Genomic DNA, 8,317 nt, shown 5'->3' with positions numbered 1-8,317 from the left:
AAACCAAGCAGTTGTTCTGATGCCCACAGTTGCATGCATTACATATTTTAACCAGCCAAAATTAGATCCTCAATTTGTTTCTAAAAGATAGACTTGCATCTCTACTCTTCCTTCTCACTTCTACTCCTAAGCTATTGTGTTCATTTCTTATCTCATAGAGCTGGAAGAGACCCTGAAAGCTCATCAAGTCCAGTCTACTGCCTTCACTAGGAGGACTAAGTACTGATTTTGCCCCAGATCCCTAAGCGGCCCCCTTAAGGGCTGAACTCACAACCCTTGGTTTAGCAGGCCAATGCTCAAATCACTGAGCTATCCCTTCCCCCCCTTATGAAAGAGGACTTGGTCTTGATGAGGTTACACTGCTTGCATCAACTTGTAGCCAATCCACCTAAAAGCTTTTGACTGGTCCTTTACATAAAGACTGATCCAAACCCCTTAAAGTCATTAGAAGAGTTTCCATTAACTTTAACAAGCTTTGGATCAGTCTTTAAAAATGAATGGTTTTATCTCTATCCTAGGTAAATAATGTAAGCATTTAGCTTAATTGTTCATATTGAGCTTAGTTTGAAAGTCTCCACAAGTTAAAATAGATGCTATATTGCTTCATTTAGTTTACTCTGGGTTCAGAGGGTGTCTACACAGCAAAGACAAACCCCTGGTGCTGAGTGTGTCAGTCCAGGTCACTTGACTCAGGCTTGTGAGGCTCAACATAGCAGTGTAGGAGAGATTCCCACTTGGGCTGGGAGCCTGGGCTCTGAAAACCTGTGACAATGTACTTAAGAAGACAGTCATAAGACTGCCCCAAAACAGGCCTTCCTTGCAAGCCTTGGCATAGTCAGTGGGTGTGCTGACATTGCAGCTAGGAGTTGTTAGGGAATTTCAGGGGTGGAGTAGAGAGATTTGCTGCTTCTAAACTGTGTGTCAGCTCCCTGGCACTCCTATCTGTCAGTCATGCCAAACTCCTCAGGACTCTGCTAGTGCTTGCCTTGCCAAGACAACTCTTGGTGCCCACCCCCATTCCCAACCCTCTTGGAAGAACATTCCTTTGCAGCATTCAGCCAGTCACTGGCTGCCCCTAGAAAAACCAAGCCCACTCTCTCCAAAGACACAATACACACGAGCCTGTTGGCTCAACTGAGGATCCATCCCTCATTTTAATATAACAGGGAGATGAATTTAAGGAACACAAGATTAAGTTTATTGATAAAGAACAAATGTGTGACACTAAGCAGTGATAAAAACAGAAAATGGTTACAAATAAAAACAAAAGAATAACATGATTCTAAGAGTGTACATATAACCTTAGCAAGCTCCAAGCTTTGTCTGAAGCAGTTTCATTACCAGCCCACATAGTTGGGGATTCACTGTTCATAGGTGCAAGGAGCACTAACCTCTTTGTACCCTCTGTGATGGATAATTAGGAGTTCTCTCCCCTTCTTATTGGCCAGTAACCATTTGACATATGGTCTTTTGAAATGTACCCCCAGGTGAAGTTCTTCTCCCCTGCTCTGTGTGCTCCAATGAGCTGATGCTGTACTGATCCTCCTGATAACTTCTTCTGTTGACTTAAAATGCAAATGAGCATCCTTTGTCTTGTTTTTACAATACTTTATTCACTCCCAATTCCAAGGCGGACAGGTAAGTCAACCTTCCCTTGTCTAGGACAAGCTTGTTTATCAAGTCTGCCCAACACAAACATATTTCCAGCACAGATACAGAACTTAACACACCATCTGTATGTATATCACACAGTGATATTCATGACTGCTGTGACACCAGCTTTCATTTGATACTTCACACAACACTTTTTACAGATAAATGGGTTCATTGTGGTGAGGGTGTTGCACCTGGTAGGAGTTTACAGAACCGTCAGCCCTCTGCCAGTTGGCATTGAGAGTCTTAGGGTCTCACATGCTAGGAAAGTTTATATTTTAAATAAAGCTTGACAGTTTCTTCTAGCTCTCATAAATAAATAATAATAATGGCAATAGTAAACATGGCAATAGATAAGCTCCCTCAATGTTTTATTACTCTCTGAACCACTTAAAGAGAATATATCAGATCCAATTCTTCTCATGAAAACCTTATTTCAAAACAAGGTAAGAATGCAGATTGGCTCTAAAGATGTTAATTGAACTACCATGGTGCTCTGTAATGAAAGTGCTAAAATCTGCCCAGGAGCTTTCATTAGCACTAATACATCTGTGCTCGAGATAGAAATGACTGCATTAAAGCAATGTTTTTCCTCATACAGTATTTACTTGGAAGGAAAATTTGATGAATGTCACTATATGATAATGATAATATGTTGCACAATATATTAGTTTTCAGTAACTTTACAATATCTGGGGAATATCAAGTGAGAGTAAGGCGGTGGTATTACCTCTGCACATAACATTAATGAGTCTGTTGCTGGAATGGTGGGTCCATTTCAGGTATCTGCACTTTTAAGATGTTGAAAAATTGGAGAGGCTTCACAAAAGAGCTACAATACTGACGCAGACTAAGTAAGATCTATTTAGTTTATCCAAGAGAAGGTTAAGACGTAACTTGACCATGGTCTACAAGCACCTACATGGAAAAGAATTCCTGAGTAGACAATTCTTTAATCTATCAGAAAAAGGCATAATGAGATCCAATGGATGGAAGCTGAAACTTGACAAACTCCAACGAGAAATACGGTGCAAATTTTTAACATTGAAGGTTAACCATTGGAACAATTTACTTAAGGACATGGTTGGTTGTCTATCACCTGAAGTCTTTAAAACAAGAGTGGATATCTTTCTAAAATATATGCTATGGCTCACAGAGAAGTTACGGTCTTGATGCAGAAATTACTGGGTGTAGTTTTATGGCCTACATTACACAGGGAGTCAGACAAGATTACAATAGTCCCTGCTGGCCGTAAACCCTCCTAAACACCTATGAATCAACCAGTCCCCCTCTCTAGCTAAGTATTTACATGGCCTTCATAACTATAGTAGTTCTCTTGCCATATATTTCAACAGTGCAGCCTCCATCCATCTGGCTAACACATGGACAGAGAGGCAGCACACTGTGTTTTCTATGTCTGGACAGGAATCTAGTCGCCATGTGTCTGATCATGGCATTTCGAATTCAGTGTTCGTCCAGGTTTAGGCCATAGGTTCTCATTGCAGAGTGCTGTGGAGGCAGTACTCTGTGCAGTTATGTAGTGTCTAGCACCACTCACAGACAGGTCCAGATTAACCAATGTGCACTTGCACAGAGCCCCCACCTCAGGGCTGCTACCTCTCCCCCAGCTCAGATTTGGTCCACTCGCCCACCCAGTCATGATAGAGGGGCAGCTGGGCCAAACCTGAGCGAGTGGCACTTGCAGACCTAGCATTTGGCACTCCACTTGTACCATAACCACCAAACCATCAGAAGTCTCACTCTCGCCCCTTCCCCCACCCCTAAAGTCCAACATGCATCTTCCTCCCTGTTAAAAACCGCTGTTCTAGGGGGGAGGAGGAGAGTGGCACAAAGAAGTTTTGCATATCACATGCTCTGTCTGGTTTAAGGAAGGATGCCCCCCCCATTTCCATAGTGCACAGGGCTCCAAAATTCTTTAATGTGGGCCTGCTCCCTAGTGCCTCCTTTTGGCAGTTTTGAGGGGTTCCAAGAAGGAACCATGTTCAGCCATTTTTGCCTGAGGCAGGTGCACTACACAGAAAGGACCTTGGTCAATGTGGTGTTAAGAAGAGTGTAAAGGAGAGGAAAAGTGAAAAAAAATTAATACGGTCCTCTCCCTTGGAAAAAAAGAATGAGCAATTATATGGTGCTTCTATCTATAGATCTCAAAGTAATTTACAAAGGGTAGTATTAGTCCCATTTTACAGATGAGGAAACTAAGGCAGAAAGAATGTAAGTGACTTGCCGAAGGTTATATTGGATGGCCATGTAAGAGAATCCAGGCCTGCCCACTGGACTACAGGCTAGACAAATTCAAATTAGGAGTGAGGTACCAATAATAAGGGCTGCAGAATGGATCAGTGATGCAAAAAAGTCTGAATTTTCTTCTAATTTGTTTAAATGAATAATTTATTTGAAGGTCAAATTAGTTACTTCTATGAGTGATTTGCTGGGAAGTAACAAGTAAAGGACTCAAGAACATACTGCAAAAGGATAATTAATTTGCAAGCAGACTTGATCATGACACCTAATATCTATTTTGATTTAAATCAGAATCTGGTTCTTTTCATATTGGTGTTAAGGCAAGAGATTAAGAGGCTGCTGGCTCTGCTCTTAAAGTTAATATTGAAATGTAAATTAGTACTTCTTAGGTTTTGTCTACACTACAGACCTTACAGCGGCACATCTGTACCACTGCAGCTGAGAACACTGTAAGATCTCCTGTCACTCAATTACAGACCTAAAAGTGGCAATACTACAACAAAAAAAACTTCAGAAACAGACTTCAACCAGAAACTGCTGAATTGGAATTAATTTGCAAACTAGACACCATTAAATTAGGCTTGAATGAAGACTGGGAGTGGATGGGTCATTACACAAAGTAGAACTATTCCCCCTACTGTTACTCACACCTTCTTGTCAATTGTTGGAAATGGGCCATCCTGAATATCACTACAAAAGTTTTTTTTCCTCCTGCTGACAATAGCCCACCTTAACTGATTACACGCATTATAGTTGGTATGGCAACACCCATTTTTTCATGTTCTCTGTGTGTATATATACACACACACATCTTCCTACTGTATTTTCCACTGCATGCATCTGATGAAGTGGGGTTTAGGCCATGAAAGCTTATGCTTAAATAAATTTGTTAGTCTCTAAGGTGCCACAAGTACTCCTCGTTCTTTTTGTGGATACAGACTAACAGTAGCAAGCATTGTGCTGGATTCCATGGTTAGTTGTCACTGAAGTTAAAAGAACCACTCACTGCTGAAAGCACTAATCAAGTGTTTGCAGGATCAGGCCCAAAGATTAGATACAGATGTACTACAAAACCTAGGGGATAGTGCTGACGGAGCATTAGGGGATTGGAGGGGGTTGTCCTCACAAGGGGAAGTTGAGAGCAGGATATCAAAAAATTGACAAATTTGAACTGACAGAGACTGGCCACAAGGAAATAAAGCACAGAAAATGAAAAGGAATGAAGCAGCATGAGTGGACCAAGCAGCTCATTTTGGAATAATGGCAGTATGTTAAAATGATTAAATAATTTGCTGAAGCAATTTTAGCAAGAAAATTGGTGGGTTTAAAAAAAAAAAAAAAAGAGTCAGTTAAACAAATTCTGTCCTAAGTTACACTGGTAGAAATCCAGAAGCACTCCACTGAAGTAAGCAGATATGTGCTAATACACAGAGGGAGCAGATTGCCTGAGGCAGAAGGCAATATTTATTTTATGTAGTCCTATTCAGAGTAAAATTGTGCTTTAAGCTCTCCATGGCTCAGTAGCCTCCTACATAAAATGAGGAAATTCCCTGCATCACAGGTATGCCATGAGACTCCACTCTTTGCAAAAACCACTTTTAGACCCTCTACTGAAAGGTACGATAGAAGTCCCCAATTCCACAAACAATCCCTGTTCAGGAAAGCCTTAAGCATGTATCTTAAGTATAAGCACATACTTAAATCCCAGCATGACTTAAGCTCTTTCCTGAATGGAGATGGATTTAAGCATGAGCTTTCACCATGTGTTGAATTAGGACTAGAATTAATAGTATTAGTATTTTATCTTTCAAAAAAACTTTTGACTCTTATACTTGTCACTTATAAGTAACCATTTGCAGAATGTTTTGTCTTTTTTCATGGGGATGGTGCTATTACCACTTCCTGGTACTACCCATTCAGGTATTATAAATCACTAGACTAATGTAATCCTCTATTAGTATCGACTCATACTGAAAATTCTTGCTTTGTGTGAGGGGCAGGGGCTCTCCAACCCCCCTCTAGACCCCATTGTCAGTAATTTATACCATCTCTCCCACCCCCAGTTCATACCAGGGGGAGGGGGAAGGGTTCTCTGAGTAAAACAGACAAAAGAAAGGTCCCCTCTTCCTCTTGTGAGAGAAGAGAATCTGAATGAAAACAAAGAAAGACAAAGGCAGACAGTCTGCATGGATTCAGCTCTTGGAGCTTGGTCCATCAGGGTCTATTATCCCTTGCTGGAAGTCTACCTCCAGCCCCTCTTCTTGGGGCATACTGCTCTGCAGCTAGTCCATGCAACTTCAGGAGAGGTGAGGTCTATAAGTGACCTGGCTCTGTTGCCAGCAGCCTCTGAGATGGAACAACCTTCCTTCTGTTCACCACTGCTTCTTGTGGCAGGTTTTCCCTTTTTAAATTCCTCCCTCTCCAGGCAGAACAAGCCTTGCAGTTGCACCTCATTAGTGTTGAACAGGCTCAGAAGAGCTCATTAGTCTCCTTTCCCTTAGAATGAAGGCATGTCCCTTCACACCTTGTATAATTTTTTCTAAGATTGTTAGGCTCTGAGTTAATTAAATCTAATATACTTATTTACTGTGGTGCATTGTTTTCTAATTGCATGCACTGTTGGGGAAGTCAGACCCGACATAGTGACAAATGTTAGCATGCTGATTCATTTATTAAACCAAAGGTTTAATTGTGCTTTAAAAATTAACATACAGTTTTCTGATATAAATAGCTGAACCCATGCAGGCCAGCACCAAAAAAATTAAACTGCCGTGCCCTTCTTTCTCTTTGGCATTGCACCCTGAAACAGTTTCCTGTTGAGTTAACAAAGTAATACTGTTGCAAAAAAAAAGCAAACATCGTTCTGGATGTATTAACAGGAGTGTTGTAAGCAAGACATGAGAAGTAATTCTTCCACTCTGCTCAGCACTGAGAAGGCCTGGAGTATTGTGTCCAGTTCTGGGCATCACACTTTAGGAAAGATGTGGACAAACTGGAGAAAGTCCAGAGAAGAGTAACAAAAAATGATTAAAGGTCTAGAAAACATGACCAATGAGGAAAGATTGAAAAAAATTGGGTCTGTATAGTCTGGAGAAGAAAAGACCAAGGGGGGATATGATGACAGCCTTCAAGTATGTAACAAGTTGTGTTGATAAATGGTATAGCCAATTACTTAACCACACTTTGGTTCATTGTAAAATATGCTCAAGAGACCAAATAACCAATGTCAGTCAGGTTCATTGTTATAAGCCAATAATAACATAGTACAGGAAAAAGGTGTTATACAATACCAGTCTCCAGGAAGCAGTGCAGTGATATTACATTCACCTTATGTAGAAGGTGTGCTCCTAAAGTTACACATTTCAGGTGCTATTCTTTATATGATGATTTTACAAATTACACATCTCTTTACATGTCATTAAAAATCTAACCCATCAATTTGTCCCAGGTCCCTAAGTCGTTTTTCTTTTCTTTCCTTATCTTTGTGCTGGCTACTAGCATTCCAGGTACAGGTCTGTGAATGTACTTTCCTAGCTCATATTATGACATAGAATAAATGTATCTTGATTTTGATAAATTTCCTATCTGCTTATGCCAAATGCCTACTTCAACAAATGCAAGAAGTTATGGGATACTTAGCATAAGTGAACAGGCCAGTCTAGGCTATATCACTGTTACAATATTTGTGCTTAATGTTATTGGTGCTTAATGCATTCTAATATAGGTATATATGGTGTGGATAATACATAGTATTAATATGATATATACATATATACATGCTAGCCAGCATATATTAGTCAACAGTTGTTATAAAGAGGAGGGTGGTAAATTGTTCTCCTTATCCAGTGAGGCTAGACAAGTAGTAATGGGCTTAAATTTTAGTAAAGGAGATTCAGGTTAGACATTAGGAAAATCTTCTTAATTGTAAGGGCAGTTAAACACTGGAACAAATAACCTAGGGTGGCTGTAGAAGCTCTGTTATTGGAGGTTTTTATGAACAGGCTAGACAAACCCCTCTCACCAATGGTCTAGATAATACTTAATCCTGCCTCAGTGCAGGGGACTGGACTAGATGATGTATTGAGGTCCTTTCCAGGCCTACATTTCTATAATGACTTCAATGAGCTCTGATTCATTTCCTTAAAGGACAAGCTTTCATCCTTCACTCCCAGGAGCGATTCTACTTTGCACATTGATCCTTTTGCTTCTGCATCACTGGTTCAAATCCAGCCCAGTCTAGTAGAGATTGAAAGTTGCTACCATCTGAATCTTAACAAGCCCTTTAATTCTCCATCTCACTCAGAGGAACATAGATAGCATCCCTTGATGCTATCTAAGGAGGAAAGAAGGGGGACAAATGGGATGGAAAGAGGGGCTTGTGAGATTTATTCAGGCTTGGTTC

Source organism: Chrysemys picta, chromosome 6 (assembly GCF_011386835.1).
Source record: "Chrysemys picta bellii isolate R12L10 chromosome 6, ASM1138683v2, whole genome shotgun sequence".
Lineage (NCBI taxonomy): Eukaryota > Metazoa > Chordata > Testudines > Emydidae > Chrysemys > Chrysemys picta.
This window is presented reverse-complemented; position numbering follows the sequence as displayed.